Here is a 19,026-nt window from a genome sequence, read left to right on the forward strand (position 1 = left end):
AAAAAATGTGCACAGCTGGCAAACTCTAAACTGTCTCCAGTGATGTAGCATTTCTTTACCCTCTCCTCTGCTTTTGTCCTGGGTGGGGTCTGTTGCAGTCCTTGGTTTATTGTGGTCAGTAGGTAAATACATCAGCTTCCAGAAAAGTAGTTCAGTTTCAGAGACTTAGGACATTCCAGCGTTTTGGGGCTATCTTATAATACAAATTTTTCCAGGCCACAAATCCTTGATTTTTTGGGAAGAAGGTGGGTGGGTAGATAGTCTTAGAGTTAATTAAAATATGGCCTTAGGTTCCCCGAACCACTCTAACTTTGAAGATGATTGAAATCATAGGTAACAGTTATCATAGAAAAGTCACCATGCCTTGAAATACCCCAAATTTTCCTCTCCTTTTGTTCAAGGTCCTTGGGGAACCTGTCTGGTAATACCCCACTGCTCTGATGGTAGTGGCGTTTCCTGTGATTGACAGCCATTTTTTTTTGGCAGCTTTGGCTTCTCTTTCTCGTTTGTCATTCTTCACTACTTAGCAGTCTCTACTCGTGCTACCGAACTGCTTCCCATTTGCTCCCATTATATTCATTTCTCTCATGCTTTCTTAGTTACGCCATTGATATTGGAATCTGGATTTGCTCTGATCTAAAGTTAGCCTTGAATCCCTTAGGCATCTTTGTGTTGCACATCAAAGGCTTAGACTGATCTTATCTCTCCTGGAAAGAGCAGTTGTCGGGGGTAGGCTGAGCGTGCAGAATTTACTGGATACTCACTGAGATGCACATAAAGCTGTTAGGGTTCAAAACTATTTTGGACCCACAGCAGATGAGAGATGAGGGGATTATATCCCAGTTCACTGACAGAATTAGAGGGTTTAAGTTTGGTGCAAAAGAGGATCTAGTCTAGGCCAGGTAGGCGTGACTATGAAGAAGATAGGCGTGGTCAACGGGAATAGGATAAATAGAGAGTTGGAAGGAACAAACCATGATATTTCTCTGGAAAGTGGAATTATATGAGTATTTGTTTTAATTAATTAATTTACTTATTTATTTTTGGCTACGTTGGGTCTTCGTTGCTGCGTGCGGGCTTTCTCTAACTGCAGCGAGCAGAGGCTACTCTTCCTTGCGGTACACGGGCTTCTCATTGCAGTGGCTTCTCTTGTTGTGGAGCACGGGCTCTAGGTGCGCAGGCTTCAGTAGTTGTGGCTCACGGGCTCATAGCTGTGGCTCACGGGCTCTAGAGCGCAGGCTCAGTAGTCGTGGCGCACGGACTTAGTTGCTCTGCGGCAAGTGGGATCTTCCCGGACCAGGGCTAGAACCCGTGTCCCCTGCAGTGGCAGGCAGATTCTTAACCACTGCGCCACGAGGGAGGCCCTATATGAGTATTTTAAGTTCGTGGTTTAGGAAGTAAATATAACTTTATTTGTGCAAGCCTACAGCAGAACCGTCACAGCCTTCCCCATTCTTTTCCTGGTCATATTCTCTGCCCATGTGCTTTCTGCATCTCTCTAAAGGACTCAGTTCCCTCTAGGTCTCATTTATCAAAAATTACTCTCAGAAAAGGCTTGGAAATTAATCTTTACTTAGGTCAAATAACGAACGAGAGATACCCTTCTTTGTTCATCTGCATTTTAACAAAGCTCCAAGTATAACAGGGTGTAAATGTTCAACTTGTTTTAACATAACATTTAATGATTACTTTGATGGATTAACCCAATCTAGGGTGGAGGATTTCTTTCTCCCCCTCCCATTTCCCCATGCAATCCCCCCCACCTCTGTACAATGTTTGGAAACCTATCATTCAGCAAAGAGAAAACAGTGCCTAATCGTGTGGGCTCTGGTTTTGAGGGGGTGTTCAGTTCTACTGTGGAAGAAAAGAGGAGAATGAGGGTTTTGTATGGAAAAGATGCAGGGGGTGTGGGTGGGAATTCAGAGGAGAACCAGAGGGAGATGGAGAGAGGAGAGCAGAGGGAGTTTGTTTGTGAGCTTACCTTGGAAGTTGCCCAAGATAATAAGCACTCCCTGCCCATCCCCCAGTACAAACTACCCAGGATGTGTCTGAGGAGCTGAGAGAAGATACACTGATGAAAATTCCTTTCAAGGGCTCAGAAGACTTGGCCAGTCCAATGCTCTGCCTTCAGGGATAGATGTCACCACCAACACCCCCTGCCCCCAATCTCTTGCTTGCACCCAGCAGTCACTGGCTGAAAACCCAGCAGGACTGCTTTTATGCAGAAGTACCTCCCCTTTCAGCTGCTTCCCCACAGTGTTCCAATGCCCATAAGTCTAAGCAGCTACTAGACACCTAAAGACAAGGTAGGGACAACTCTACACTTGATTTGGGCTACGACTGCACTGAACAAGCTTTAAGACCTCCTAAGCTGGCACAGTGGTTTAGTGATGTCACTATTCCACAAATTTAAAGTGAAAAAAAGAGACTCTAGGGTGGAGTTTCAAATATCTGTCAGAGAAAGAAGACATTTAAAATCCTTTCAACATGCTCAGCCTCAGCTGACCGGGAAAAGGTATGGAGAAGTGTCAGGTGGATGTGGACCGAGGGGGAGAAAAAGGAAGAGAGGAAAGAGAGACACGTTCTAAGAGATCTCACGTCTGATTGTACTTTAAAAAGACTGGATTTCAGGCTTCCCTGGTGGTGCAGTGGTTGAGAGTCCGCCTGCCGATGCAGGGGACACAGGTTCGTGCCCCGGTCCAGGAAGATCCCACATGCCGCGGAGCGGCTGGGCCCGTGAGCCATGGCCGCTGAGCCTGCGCGTCCAGAGCCTGTGCTCCGCAACGGGAGAGGCCACAACAGTGAGAGGCCCGTGTACCGCAAAAAAAAAAAAAAAAAAAAGACCGGATTTCAGTTTCCCAGCAAGACATTGTGAGAAAATGCAATTCTTTGGCATACAGTATGAAAACTAAAACATAAATTATATCATTTATTGATTATATCATATATTTTGTGATCTTGGAAAGTGAAGGAAAGAGAGGAGAAGGTAAGAAAAGTGTGGAGCTCAGTGACTTACGAAATATGTCAATAGAGAACATCTTTAAGAACACTGCCAGTAAGGCCATTAAATTACAATACAGGAATACCCTACCCACCCCAAGAGCTCCATATGGACTGTGGTATGAATAAAGGTAATAAAAGCTCACTATGGTATGAATAAAGGTATAAAAGGAAATAAAGCTCACTTCCCTAGTGCACGATTTAAAACAATTGGAGAGAAATTCTAATGCATGGCATAGAGCAAGGTTTAAGAAATGTGTGGCATTCCACTCATTCATTCAATAAATACTTAATCTTCACGTGGAATGCTCCAAACTTTTACAGGGCCAGTAGGCTGGATAGAGCCTATGTAGAACAATGGGAAATATATGGAAAAGTGAAACATTTAATTATTTTATATCAAGAAGTTTTTAGAAAGTGAATATGACACTGAACAGAACAATGGGCTTTCAAGTTTATGGGAAAACAGAAGTCAGAAAGAGATCTGAAACTGACATTGGATTTCCCGTAGGTATATGGTGTGACATTCATTAGTAATACCCACCAAGTATTTCTGGTTCTCCACCTTCCAGCAGCACTTTGGTAGCATTGTACCCTGTGACCCTCTGTGGTTTGGTGTGATCATGTGACTAATTCTGGCCAATGAGATGTAAGCAGAAATTAGATATGTTATCTCAGAGATGAGCATTTGATTGCTGATTTTCCAGAACTCTCTTTCCCTCCTGTATGGAGGGAACTATTTGAGATGGTGGCTGCTCTATCACTTGGATCCCTGATTGAGCTGATGTTATGCAGCATGAATGAAATATAAACCTTTATTGTTTTAAGTCACTGAGATTTGGGAGTTGTTCATTACTGTTAGCATAACTTAATCTGTCCTGATTTATAGGAAGAAGTGAGTGTGTATGGGTACTTAAAGCAAAGGATGACTTCAGAAGTCTGGGAGTCTAGGGACATTCAGTTGCAAAAGCTGAAGCCAGGAAGAGAAGGAGAAAGAGAAGAGCAAAGAGAAGGACATAATGATTAATGTACTTAATATCCTTCGTCTCCCCACCCCACCTCCTTATAACACACAACTCCCCAGTTTGCCTATGATCTGCCTTCCAAATTTATTTATGCATTCATTCCAATCAAACAATTCCCTATACCTCTGATAAATCTTGAAAACTCTTGCCTCCTCCTCCCTACCTCTTCTCTTCCCTTATTCTAGTTAGAGAATCACAGAACTCATTGCTGGGGAATTAGAGACCAACTGGTTTGAATTCTACCTGTGTTGTGAATCCCTGCTATGCTGCCCTTACTTATGTTGACCTGAAATCCTTTTAGTTAAACTTTGACTCATTTGTGTTATTGAGGTTCACAGAATAAGTCTTACCTATATCTGCTTTCAGGAAAAATTGCCATGATCTATGAAGCTGGAACAAAGAATACATATTTGAAAACAAATTTAAAATATGCTCACTTAGAATTTGCTTTTTAAATATTTTTTTAAAGTAGGTCCAGAGGGCTTCCCTGGTGGCGTGGTGGTTAAAATCCACCTGCCAATATAGGGGACACAGGTTCGAGCCCTGGTCCCAGAAGATCCCACATGCTGAGGAGCAAATAAGCCCATGCGCCACAACTACTGAGCCTGTGCTCTAGAGCTTGTGAGCCACAACTACTGAAGCCCACACACCTAGAGCCCGTGCTCCACAGCAAGAGAAGCCACTGCAATGAGAGACCTGCACACTGCAACAAAGAGTAGCCCCCGCTCATCACAACTAGAGAAAACCCGCACACAGCAATGAAGACCCAACACAGCCAACAATAAATAAAATAAAATAAATAAATTTAAAAAAAAGTAGATCCAGAAATATTAAGTTCAGAGTGATCCTATCTTGATAAAGGAGGGATATGTGTAAATATATATGAAATGAAAAGTCCAGAAAGCTATACATGCAAATGCCAGATATCTCTGCATGGTTGGGTTATGGCTATTTTCTATCTTCTTTTTGTTTTTCGTTTTGTAAATTTTTGTTCAATAAATATGTATCATTTGTATAATGAAAAAAGTTGTGATTCATGTACATATATTTAAAGGCATTCACTTAATTGACATGGCAATGAAACTGATAAAGAATACCAAGAAAATCATGACTAGAAAAGAATATAAATTCTCAGAAAATTGAGTATCGTGCATCTAACCAGGTAAATGGGTGAAAGGATTAAACAGTCTTTCCAAGGAGAATGAGTTTAGTCATAATGGTATCAAAACTGAAGCCAAACCATAGTTCATAAATTTGTACTGAGGTCACATGGCCTACGTGCTTGCTTTCAGGTAACTTGTTATGTATATAATCAATCTTGACCTTAGCCTGCCCATAAATATTCAATTTTTTACAAATGTTTACAGAGGGCATAGGTTATGTTAAGCATTATACTGTGTACTATGTGGAGATATAAAGATTAATAAGAGATGATCTCAAAGAGTTCACAATTTCCTATTTAAAAAGTTATGAAGTAGGCTTATTCTTTTTTTAAAATTAATTAATTTTTGGCTGAGTTGGGTCTTCATTGCTGCGCGCGGGCTTTCTCTAGTTGCAGCGAGCGGGGGCTACTCTTCGTTGCAGTGTGCAGGCTTCTCATTGCGGTGGCTTCTCTTGTTGCGGAGCACAGGCTCTAGGCGTGCGGTTTCAGTAGTTGTGGCTCATGGGCTCTAGAGCGCAGGCTCAGTAGTTGTGGCACATGGGCTTAGTTGCTCCGCGGCATGTGGGATCTTCCCGGACCAGGCGGATTCTTAACCATTGCGCCACCAGGGGAGCCCCAGGCTTGTTTCCTTACCTGGGAGTTTTTGGAAGGGGTGTAGTTAAAGGTAATACTATGCCCATTGTCTTTGCACATTCTCTAACCCAGTGAAGGGAGGATCTACCAGGAAGATTTTTGGTCTTAGCATCTTCAGTACTGATAATGCTGGCAAGACTAGCTGCTGCTTGCTGCCACCAAGACTGGTGGCTCTGCTCACTAAGTATTAGGTATAATTAGACAGGTGAGTACACCCTTCTTCAAAGAAATACTTTATATCATCAGGGACAGCTTCCCTTTAGGGTAACTTCCTCCCTTTCTGCCTTTATGTTCTGCTCATTTACTATGGGCAAAATCTTCTTGTCTCCTTCCATTCATCCTCCCTCACAGAAAGGCGAGGGATCAAGCATATATCCTAAATCTTCTTTGACCCTTGTTTCCAAGCATCACTAGTGAGAGATTCTGAGGCTTCCTTTTTTTCTTCTTTTTCAGTTTTTTTTGGAGTATAGTTGATTTACAATGTTGTGTTATTCAGGTGTACAGCTGAGGCTTCCTTCTTGATTCCTCTCTTCCTTTCATCAGTTTCACCCAATCCATTCCCACAACCTGTGATCTCTACCTCCAAAACAAAATGGCGGCAGAGATTGTTAGATGATTACGCAACCAGGTTCCCTTTCTACCTGGGCATAGTCATAGACTACATTTCTCTGCCTCCTTTGCAGTTAGGTGCATGGAGAATGTGGCTAGTTTCTAGTTAATAGAGTGTGGGTTAACTTGATGTATAACAGTTTCAGACCAGGCCCATAACAATTTCCCACAGGTGGTCATGCATGTGCCATCTCATGACTGAATGAGGAGGACTTTCGTGGCGCTGGAGGAGAGTGCAGTCAAAAGGTAGAAGGAGCCCCATTCTCTCTGTACCAGATAGAAAGAAGCACACCAGTCAGGAAGACCAAAGAAAATTCTACTCTGTTAAACCACTGAGATTGGGATTTACTTGTTACCTTAACTCATATAACACAGTTATATTGTATTATATCTGCCTTTTTCTGTCTCTATGCTTCCACCTTAGTCCGTGACACCATAATCTCTTGCTTGGACTATTACAATAGCCTCCTGTGTCCTTCTACATTTGCTTTCTACAAGTCATTCTCTGCATAGCAGCCTGAGTGATCTTTCAAAAGCATACATCAGAACTTGTAATTCCCCTGCTTAAAAACTTAAGTACCCCTGTGGCACGAAAATAACGTCAGTCTCCTGATCTTGGTTTCTAACCTCCCCCATGTTCCGGTTCTTGTTCACATTTCCAACCTCACCCGCCCTGCTCTAACTTGAACATGCCAAGGTTATTCCCACCATCGAGATTTTGCAAAAAGGCACGCCTTTCCCTTCATCTTTTTCCTTACATTCAAATCTCAACTTAATTATGACCCTCTCAGTGAGGACTTTGTTGCCCAATCTAAAGCAGCCTCCTATAGCTTTTTATTGTAGGATCCTATTTTTTTAAATAAATTTATTTATTTATTTTTTAGCTGCATTGAGTCTTTGTTGCTGCATGTGGCTTTCTCTAGTTGTGGCGAGCAGGGGCTACTCTTCATTGTGGTGTGAAGGCTTGCATTGCGGTGGCTTCTCTTGTTGCGGAGCTTGGGCTGTAGGCGTGCAGGCTTCAGTAGTTGTGGCTCGCAGCCTCTAGGGTACAGGCTCAGTAGTTGTGGCTCATGGGCTTAGTTGCTCCGTAGCATGTGGGATCTTCCCGGACCAGGGTTGGAACCTGTGTCCCCCGCATTGGCAGGCAGATTCTTAACCACTGCGCTACCAGGGAAGCCCTAGTATCCTATTTTTTAAAGGTCAAGTTTTTCAAGATTTAATTTACATAGGGCTAGTCACCCTTTATAAGGTGTACCATTCTATGAATTCTGACAAACATATACAATTGTGTAACCACCATAATCAAGATGTAGGGGATCTCAAAGAGTGGATACATGTATATGTATAACTGATTCACTTTGCTGTACACCTGAAATTAACACAACACTGTAAATCAACTATACTCCAATAAAAATTTTTAAAAAGATGTAGAGCATCTCCATCACCCCCAAAAGTTCCCTGGTATCACCCTACTTTAGATCTATCACAACCTAATATTCTTAAATACACTTATTGCAGTCTAATATTTTTCTTGTTTATTTATGTATTTGTTTATATTTTAACTCATTTGTTCGTTTTATTATTTGTCATCTGCAAGGATATAGATCCATGAAAGCAGGGACCTTATCTTCCTGGTTTGCCTCTGTATGCTGTGCCAAGAATAGTACCTGGTACATCACAGATTCTGAACAAATATTTGTGAAAGGAAGGAAGAAAGGAAAGAAGGAAGGAAGGGAGGGAAGGAAGGAGGGAGGAAGGAAGAACCTCTTTGGATCTTGCTTGACATATGTTTTCGTATGTCCGACAGGGGTATGTAATAACATCCCTTTTAGAGTACTCGTGAGGAGAGTAGGAGAGGAGATGTTGACTATAAGAGCCCCTAGCATCATGCTGGCATTTAGTAGTGTTCAGTACCTAGAGTTCCTGTGAAGTCAGTTCATCAGTCTTCCTTGGCCTGTTTGGCACTTTCAGTTAGACTGGTCTTATTTTTACTTTTGCTATTTTGTTCTATGGTGCTGCCCTCCATGGGTCCAGGGCTTCTCTCTCATTAGTGTCAACTCTTCAGGTTAGGGTGATCAGTGACCTCCCTCAATAGCCTCCATACTAACAGAAGAGACAAGAAGCTTCCAGATTTCTTCCTGCTCTGGCCAGTAATTACACATGTTTCTTTCACAAGACCCACAGTGCTATTGTGAGGAGCAAGATGAGGGATTCTCTGTTGTCTCCTGTCTTTATGGTTCCAGTGACTCAGCAAATAGAGTAGTTCACCTTTCTGTGAGGCTCTGGGCTCTCTCAAGGATTTATTCCCCGCTCTGAGCCCCCTTTAGTGCTCAGCCTTGGCCCAAACCTCAAGAGAGTCAGCACCCTACGTGTCAGCCCTGACATACTTTTCCAAGGGACCACCGCCCACAGCTGATGTTCATCTAGCTCCAGGTTACAGTTGTCAGATTTCAAGTGAAAATGCTTTGTCACTATTCTCTAGCTTCCATCTCAAGGGGGCTTTTATCTGCATACACTGGAGACCTTTGTTTTAATGCTTCTTAGCCAATGTATGGTGGGAACAAAGCTCAGAGCATAGACTTTTTGCTGTAAGTAAAGCAGATACATTAGAAACTATACAACTTCTTACTAGGATGTTCCCTCTAACACAGTGTATAATAAGACAAATTAGAAGGAACTGTGATGTAAATCGACAAAGGAATGATTAAATAAATGATGGTTTGGCCATATCTTGGAATACTGTGCAACAGTGTAAAGAATGAGAAGGAAGAATTCCAAGACTGATGGGAAACATTTTTCATTAGTATTATTATTTGAGTATTTAAATAATAATGTTGGTTACTGAGTAATTTCAGAAAAAAATTTTTTAATTTATTTGATCTGTTACCAAATTTGAAACCTGGGAGAGAGGTGGAGGAGCACCTTTTTAACAGCCTGTTGTGGAGAGTGTATCCTCAATGTAGAAACAGAGGCCCAGAGAAATTATTGCGTTGACCAAGAGGTTCGTTCGGTTTTTCCTGTAAGATGGCTCTAGTAGCACTTAGTTGTCTTTAATTTCATTTGAAACAGTTTTATTAGTTTGTATTGTGACAGCTGTCATATCAAAATGCATTTTAAAAAAATCAAAATTGGTGAATTTTTGTATAGCCATTTTAATATTGAAGATGGAAGAAAAAAAGCAACATTTCCGGCATAGTATGCTTTATTATTTCAAGAAAGGTAAAAACACAACTGAAATGCAAAAAAAGATTTGTGCAGTATACAGAGAAAGTGCTGTGACTGATAGAATGTGTCAGAAATGGTTTGTGAAGTTTCATGCTGGAGATTTCTTGTTGGACAATGCTCCGCAGTTGGGGAGACCATTTGAAGTTGATAATGATCAAGTCGAGACATTCATTGAGAACAATCAACCTTATACCATGAGGGAGATAGCTGACATACTCAAAATATCCAAATCAAGCATTGAAAATCATTTGCAGCAGCTTGGTTATGTTAATCGCTTTGATGTTTGGGTTCCACATAAGTTAAGCAAAGAAAACCTTCTTGACCCTATTTCCGCATGCGATTCTCTATTGAAACATAATGAAAACGTTCTGTTTTTAAAACAAATTGTGACAGGCAATGAAAAGTAGATACTGTATAATAATGTGGAATGGAAGAGATTGTGGGGCAAGCAAACTGAACCACCACCAACCACACCAAAGGTTGGTCTTCATCCAAAGAAGGTGATGTTGTGTATATGGTGGTATTGGAAGGGAGTCCTCTATTATGAGCTCCTTCTGGAAAACCAAACGATTAATTCCAACAAGTACTGCTCCCAATTAGATCAACTGAAAGCAGCACTAGATGAAAAGAGTCCAGAATTAGTCAACAGAAAACACATAATCTTCCATCAGGATAACACAAGACTACATGTTTCCTTGATGACGGAGCAAAAACTGTTACAGCTTGGTGAGGAAGTTCTGATTCATCCGCCATATTCGCTAGACATTGCACCTTCAGATTTCCATTTATTTCAGTCTTTACAAAATTCTCTTAATGGAAAAAATTTTAATTCCCTGGAAGACTGTAAAAGGCACCTGGAACAGTTCTTTGCTCAAAAAGATAAAAATTTTGGGAAGATGGAATTATGAAGTTGCCTGAAAAATGGCAGAGGGTAGTGGAACAGAAGGAAGAATACATTGTTCAGTAAAGTTCTTGGTGAAAATGAAAAATGTGTCTTTTATTTTTACTTAAAAACTGAAAGCACTTTTTGGCCAACCCAGTAAACTGTCTTGGCTTGTCAAGGTCATATTTATCAGAATCTGGATTAAGACCCAAGTCTGTTGATTCCCGTTCACACATCATTAATAAAGCCAACATGTTTTCTCCCAGAGAAGGGAAATATGGTGTTTTCTGAAAGCCTTTATACTTACCTAATACCCTGTCACTGCACGGCCAATGCTCAGAGATATTGATGGCCTTAGGATCAAGGGGAGGCTGACACATAAATCATGCTGTGGCATCCTTGAAAAGGAAGATAATATTGTATATAATGGGATGAAACATGGTAGCTAATCGCAATAAACACATTATCAGTTGGAGTCTTTAAACAAAGAATTATCTTTAAACAGTGTTAATATTTGGATGTGATAATCTTGCCAGGGCCAAAATGTTCTAAGCAGAGGAAAATACACATGTGGAAGTTCAGAAACCAAAACAGCTGATTCCTTTGGAGAACAGCAAGTTCTTCAGTTTATCAGGGGAACGGGGCATAGTAGGAGATGGGGAAGTGATCGGAAATGAGACCAGAGGGAGGCACAAGCCAAGTCTTCTTTGCAAACCTAAGGAGTTTGAATTTTTATCCTGAAGTTAGAGGGCACCTCTTAAGGGCCAAGAAACTGTCTACAGCATGTTTCTTTCCATAATTACTTCAACCTTCATGACTCTTTTCAGGAGTCCTCTAGTTCATGAACTTCTATGACTCCTTGGTCCAATTAAATTCATTTATTTGAGAGAACTAAGGACTGCAATCTATTTTTAAAAATAAATTTATTTATTTATTTATGGCTGCGTTGGGTCTTCGTTGCTGCATATGGGCTTTCTCTAGTTGAGGCGAGCAGGGGCTACTCTTCACTGCGGTGCGAGGGCTTCTCATTGCAGTGGCTTCTCTTGTTGTGGAGCACAGGCTCTAGGCACACAGGCTTCAGTAGTTGTGGCACGTGGGCTCAGTAGTTGTGTCTCGCGGTCTCTAGAGCACAGGCTCAGTAGTTGTGGCACGTGGGCTTAGTTGCTCCGCGACATGTGGGATCTTCCTGGACCAGGGCTTGAACCTGTGTCCCCTGCACTGGCAGGCAGATTCTTAACCACTGCACCACCAGAGAAGCCACTGCAATCTGTTCTAAAGGAAGAGAATTTTTAATTGAATGGCAAAGTGTGTGCGTGCGTGCGTGTGTGTGTGTGTGTGTGTGTGTTTGTATTACCATATATTTAGTATACCTTGCCATTAGGTGCTATTGGGAGAATAAATAAATAGAAATAAATATATACAAGACCTCACACATATATACAAATTTTTGAAATAATTATTTATTTACCTATGTTTCAGTAGCACCCAATGCATACCATTAGATTTAAAAGTCTCCTCCGTGAAGTAAGTCAGACAGAGAAAGACAAATATCGTATGGTATTGCTTACATGTGGAATCCATAAAACAAAAAAACAAAACACATACAAATGAACTTATTTACAATACAGAAACAGTCTCAGAGACTTAGAGAATGAACTTATGGTTACCAGGGGGGAAGGATGGGAGGGAGGGATAGTTAGGGAGTTTGGGATTGACATGTACACACTGCTATATTTAAAATGGATAACCAACAAGGACCTACTGTATACCACAGGGAACTCTGCTCAATATTATGTAACAATCTAAATGGGAAAAGAATTTGAAAAAGAATAGATACATATATATGTATAACTGAATCACTTTGCTGTATACCTGAAACTAATTATGACATTGTTAATCACCTATACTCCAATATAAAATAAAAAGTTTAAAAAAAAGTCTCCTCCATAAGGAACAGATTGTAGCCCTTAACTCGCTTCTTTATAGAAATTCCACAGCAGCCACAAAAATAAAAAAATTTAAGAGAAAAATGCATTCATAGAAGGACTAAAAATCAGGAAAACGCCATCATCAAGCAGAAATTTTGAAAAATTCCTAAGAGAAACAGATATGGTTAGCTAAGTAGAGGAAAATACATAAGCAGGAAAGTGCTTCTGCTAAAGGTGGGATTGGCTTCAGGATTGCTCTGAACACATAGCAGTGACTGTAAGGAATAGAGAGTGTCCCTCCAGCAATCATTAGTATGATTGGGGAAGCATCCAGAATGGTCAACCAGATCAGCCCTGGCCAGGCAAGAGGAAGACAGCAGAACTGTTCCCTCCTAACTAGAACAGTGAGGGTAAGAGCTTGGGCCAGAGGCAGGGCACTACACTGGGTGGTACACGGGCCTCTCACTGCTGTGGCCTCTCCCGGGGCACACACGAACCCACGTCCCCTGCATCGGCAGGCGGACTCCCAACCACTGCGCCACCAGGGAAGCCCCCTGGGTGACTTTTTACCCTCAGAAAGGAGCTGGTATTTCCAGAAGACAAGCTACTGTAACATCCCAATAGGCATCAGATTCAACTCTTTCCCAACAATAACTGGTGCAGACTCTGCTGAACAGAAGCAGAATTCTCAGACAGGCAAATGCGGGATCTCAAAGACACAGAGGAACTGAAAAGCAAGCATCGCCAACCATTAAAGGAATAATCACAACCATGAAATGGAAGCACTTAACTCAGCTAACATCTGTGGAAGTTGAATTTATAGAGCAAGAGGTAAGAGTGGGTTGTAACCATGAAACAAGAACAGAATATTACGAAGCAGAACCAATGAACAAAGACGGTAATGAAAAATATGATAATTGAAACAAAAACTCAACAGATGAGCTGAATAGCAGAATGGAGACAACTGAAGACTGAATAAGACCTGGGGTATAGAAAAGGTGAATTATCTCGAAGCCTAATAATGCAAAAGGACAGAAACATGAAAAGTATGAGAAACGTTGAGAAATGTCTTATAGCCCCATAGATTTCACATTTACTTAGGTAGATCCTAAAACAATGAGGTTGAATATATTCTTGTATGCTTTTTGATCATTTGTATTTCTAGCTCTGGGACTCTTTTTTTATGCTAGGCTGAACTACTAAAACCAGGTGGATTTTAAGGATTGGCAAGAATGATGACTCAGACTTGTCTGAGTTTACCTTTGCACAAGATCAAGGATACAATATTGTAGGGATGCTCCTTTCTAATGCACCTCATAGTTATCATGAAAGCATGTCTACAGTTTGGTCATCTCTGCTACCTGTAAGAATGTGGAATTCCTCAGATCAGGAGATCCCAGAACTGTGGGCTTGTTATCCCTTTTTGGCTTGGAGAGGAAGAAATGAAAGTCAGGAATGTCAGCACTCATGAGTCTACTTTATGATCATTTCAAGTACTACAAGGACATATTTCCATGTTTCATTTTTGCTGTTCCGTTGGATCTGCTCAGAGTTTCAGTGCCAGAGACCTGCACATTGCTTTTCCCACAACTTTTGCCATTTTTCATTGGGTGTTGATATTTGCCATTTCTAAATGTACCACATACATCTATATTTCCCCTTCCTCCACCAGAAAACAATCTATTCAAAATTTTGTTCCCTCTCCCTCATGAAACCTTCCTTTATCCTCCACAGGTAGAATGAATTTCTCTCAGACTATCTTAAGAGTTCATTTTTATGACAACATTTTCTGAATCAAGAGTCAATTCAGGACATATCATTGGCACATCGGTAAGGTTTGTTGAGCAAATGAACAAATATATTCTTGAAAACAACCCTGTTTTGGTAAAGCCCTGCCACAAACATAGTTATTCCATTGAATTCACCTTCAACCTCAGAAGCACACCCATCGTAATAATAATGATAATTTGTAAGAGAGAGACACTGTGGTACTGAGAAGAGAACAGATTTGAAATCAGATGAATTAGCTCTGTGACCCTGAGCATGTTTTGTTTTTTTTTTTCTGAACATGTTTTATCTCATTGAACTTCAGTTTACTTGTCTGTAATATGTGGGTAAATAGGTTGCAGGGTTCCTGTGAGATTTCTGTGAGCTAACACATGAGAAGTACCAGGCACATAACAGGCCCTCAGTAAATGCTAATTCCCTTGGTGCTTTATAGCACATTTTCCAAAGAAGTCCACATTGATTATTCCATTGGAGTATCACAATCCAGGTAACATTCTTAATTTTGGAAAATTAGTTATGGTACATGACTGCTGGTCCCAGAATATATAATTTGCAAATTAGAATAAAGCATAAATCTGTATTTTAAAAGGTCTTCCATTTAAATTGTCATTATCCTTATATCTCTCCCCCTCACCAATAGAGCAGGGTGGAGATGGCAGCAGAGGTGCAAACCAACTGGCAACTGAATAACTTCAAATTCCCTCTCCCTCCCTTCCTCCTCCTCCTTCTTCTCTTTCTCTGTCACACACACACACACACACACACACACACACACACACACGTGGCTTGAGGAAATAAAGTGAAGAAAGACATTCCAAGAAATAGTGTACATTTAGGACTCTCCAAGTGGAATTTCCTCTCTTTCCCTTCTTGGCTTTTATCCCTCTCAGCTAGTCAAAGAAAATGTGCACAGCTGGATGTGAGAGGCGGGGGAGTCCTGTGTCCTCTGACTGCTGGCCCATCCCCTCCTCTGCCTGGGATTTCCCAATTAAGAAGAGATGAGGAGATGGAAGAAGAAATTTTTAAGGGAGGACAGAGAAGGTTACTCTAAACCAGGGAAAAGGAAGCAGGGAGACTCAGAATGCAGGCAGACATCTACTGCTCTCTTTTCTTTTAGTTAACAACAGTTACTGCCAGCTGTTACTGCTGCATTCAAATCTTCCTGGGTTTTTTTTTTTTTTTTGCGGTACGCGGGCCTCTCACTGTTGTGGCCTCTCCCGTTGCGGAGCACAGGCTCCGGACGCGCAGGCTCAGCGGCCATGGCTTACGGGCCCAGCCGCTCCGCGGCATGTGGGATCTTCCCGGACCGGGGCACGAACCCGTGTCCCCTGCATCGGCAGGCGGACTCTCAACCACTGCGCCACCAGGGAAGCCCTCTTCCTGGGTTTTTAAAAAGTGTATCTCAGGGACTTCCCTGGTGGTCCCGTGGGTAAGACTCTGCACTCCCAGTGCAGGGGGCCTGGGTTCGATCTATGGTCGGGAAACTAGATTCCACATGCAAGCCACAACTAAGAGTCTGCATGCCTCAACTAAGAAACCCACATGCCGCAATGAAGATCCTGGATGCCACAACTAAGACCCAGCACAGCCAAAAATAAATAATAAATAAATATTTTTTAAAATGTATCTCAAATTTTCCTTATTTCTGTCATCCTTCCTGGTGTGCTTGTGGTTATAGAAGTTCATTTGTAAAAGTGGCAAACATGACTTCTTTATTAAAATTGATTTTTTCAAAATAGTCAATATATTATAAAATAGAGTTATTTTATTCTTAAATATTTAATATAATTATAAGTGGTAGTGTGGCATCTCAGGCTACTTGCCACTACCAGCTCATGCCCACTCCTTGCTAACCTGGCTGCCCTTTTGCTTGGAACAAATTCCACTTTAGCTTCCTAAATATTTGTCTCTATGTCAGCCTTCTTATTTCATCTTCTTTTTTGCCAGATTAGGGGTTTTGGTGGTTGGGGGGAGGGAGTGCTGCAGATAAGCAATTGTTTAACTTGTCTCTACGTTACGATTTTAAAAGCAATGTCAGGAACTGTCTCCCACCTCTCCAGACACATCGAAAGTCTCACTATTGATGAGTATGCCTTTCCACGCTGCTGTGTTTTTGCATAGTGATATGTAACTCTGGAGAAGTGTGACTAACTTCTGAAATTTTTCTCTCTGACAGATGAACTTTTATTACTTCTATTCAAATCCTATCCAAATGTCATCTCTTGTGAAATGATCTTTGCTTCTTTTGAGCAGTTTATTTCTTGACTCATTTCTCCTTCTCTGTTCCCATAGTGCATGGAACACATTTCCACCATGCATACTATGGTATCCTTTTCATTTCTGTCTCCTCCATGTAGACTGTGATGGGTCTAAATGTTTTAAGGACTTTTAATACATAAAACCAGCTTGCTCTCTAGAAAGGTTTGCACTAATAAACACTCCACCATCAGTATGAGTACCATTTTTCTTCCACTCCAACAAACACTACATAGAATAATTTTTTAAATTTTTGCTAATTTGGTAGACCAAAATTGGCATCTCATTATTATTCAAACTTACATCACATGTGGTGAAACATTGAGCAATACGTTTTGTGTAATAATGGCTATTTGTGTTTTGAACTAGTCATATTTTGAGGTCGATTCAATTCTGTTATTTTATTATTAAGCACTCCACCCACCCCAACCTCTTACCCCATTCTGTTTAGCACTTCTGGGGATTATAGTACTTATTTTGCAAAACATCGCACTATGGTGATCTGATTAAGTTACTTCATGGGAAAGTACTAAGGCCATAACATTTTCCTGGAAAACAGCAGGGTTGACTTAATTCTTTGTGGTTATCTCTGCCCAGTCATACTACTTCTGAATTACACATCACTACCAGTAAGTCCAATAAAAATTTATTCCAAATGAAGTATAACTAATAAATCTGGAAAGAATTTGAAAAGTCCCTGGAATCAGTGGAAATATTATTTTATGCTAATAAAATTTTATAATATATTTTATGTATTTATGTTGAAGAACATTATCAGGGAAAGAGGAAGTAGATTTAGAAAATGGTTAGAAAGTTTGTCAGTATTTGATTTCACGTGAATTTTAATAGTTCCCTGTTAATGACAATAATGACAGTGAACTAACAATAACAACAACAACAATAATAACTAAGATATATTGAGTGTTTAAAAGGTGATGGGCATTGGGAATTCCCAGGCGGTCCAGTGGTTAGGACTCTACACTTTCACTGCCAAGGGTGCAGGTTCCATCCCTGGTTGGGGAATTAAGATTCCAAGCCTAGCAGTGCAGGCAAAAAAAAAAAAAAAAAAAAAAAGATGATGGGCATTATTCTAAAGGCTTTACACATTTTAGCAGATTTAGTCTTTATAACTTACTCTACCCATCTCCACCCTACTCAGTTTCATGAGAGCTGAGGTTTACAAACAACACTGTTGGAGTCACTTGCCATCTGGCCTTTAGGGTGTCTGGCCAGTGGGAAACAGGTAGGAGATTGGAGGGAGGCAAGAGGAGGGAGGTTGGGGCCTGTATTTCCTGGCCTCCTTCCCATCAGCTTGAGGCAATTATCCGCATCCTCTGCTAAAGGATGCAGCTCTTGTCTTGTAACCATTTGCGAGAATCTACCCTCTGCATGCTAGGAATTCATTCTTCCCTTTGTGCCCTGGTGGTAATAGGCTCTGCTCAAACCTTCACAGCCCGTTCCTTTGTTAAAGCTTCTCCATTATCCTCCTGGAGTGCACCCTCTCTTTTCCGGCCAGGATCCTGGCTGATAGGCTTGACTGATAATTTATAGAATTCTCAGTTAGAAATTATCCTCCTCAGAATTTTAATGACATCAAAGCTTCATTGCATCAGGCTTTCCAGCGTTGCTGTTGAGAAGTCTGATGATATTTTGATTCCTGAATTTCTTTCTCCCCAACCCCAGAATCTTGTTAAATCTTCTCTTTGTCCCTGGTGCTGTGAAATTTCATGAGGTTGTATGTTCTTCGAGAGACTTGCCCCACCATTGTTTTGGATGGCGGGCTCCTAGGATCTGGAATACTCAAATATTGGGAATTTTTCTTTTTTCTCTTTTTTTTTGGCCATGCTGTGCGGCTTGCGGGATCTTAGTTCCCCAACCAGGCAGGGATCAAGCCATGTCCCCTGCAGTGGAAACGTGGAGTCCTAGCCACTGGACCCGGCAGGGAAGTCCCTTGGGAATTTTTCTTGATTATTTTGCTGCTTTCTCCTCTCTGTTTCTCAAGTTCTCTCTTTCTAGTATTCATTTACTGTATGTTAGATGTTGGAAATTATTGTCTTATCCTCTAGTTTTCCTGATCTCTTCTTCTGTCTTTCACACTTGTCTTTTTTGTTTACTTTTTGAGAGATTTACCTAACTTTATCTTCCAACACTTCTCTTCAGTTTTTCATTTCTGCCATCATTCCTCTCCCTGCTCCACCCTCCAACCCCCCGAGATTGCTCTTCTTCTCCTGGAATGAACCCTTTTAAAAGTAGATACTTAGGGCTCCCCTGGTGGTGCAGTGGTTGGGAGTCTGCCTGCCGATACAGGGGACACGGGTTCGTGCCCCGGTCCGGGAGGATCCCGCATGCCGCGGAGCAGCTGGGCCCCTGAGCCATGGCCGCTGAGCCTGCGCGTCCGGAGCCTGTGCTCCGCAACGGGAGAGGCTACGGCAAGTGAGAGGCCCGCATACCCCCAAAAAAAAAAAAAAAAAAAAAGTAGATATTTATATTTCATGGATGTACAGTCCTTTTGACTGT

At 41.3% G+C, this 19,026-nt stretch overlaps 2 long non-coding RNA genes across 2 annotated transcripts in view; both read left to right on the plus strand.

Moving 5' to 3' along the window:
* LOC113633355 (uncharacterized) overlaps positions 1-19,026 on the plus strand; it is a 91,727-nt gene that overhangs the window by 42,013 nt on the left and 30,688 nt on the right. The gene's annotated exons all lie outside the window — the stretch shown is intronic.
* Positions 29-10,416, plus strand: LOC113633360 (uncharacterized). The gene is made up of 3 exons (XR_003438157.1): positions 29-39; positions 8,500-8,507; positions 10,276-10,416. It is a non-coding gene; the product is annotated as an uncharacterized LOC113633360 (long non-coding RNA).

The sequence above is a fragment of the Aethalodelphis obliquidens genome, unplaced genomic scaffold (genome assembly GCF_003676395.1).
Source record: "Aethalodelphis obliquidens isolate GAN/ISIS:26980383/991018 unplaced genomic scaffold, ASM367639v1 scaffold2, whole genome shotgun sequence".
Taxonomy (NCBI): Eukaryota; Metazoa; Chordata; class Mammalia; order Artiodactyla; family Delphinidae; genus Aethalodelphis; species Aethalodelphis obliquidens.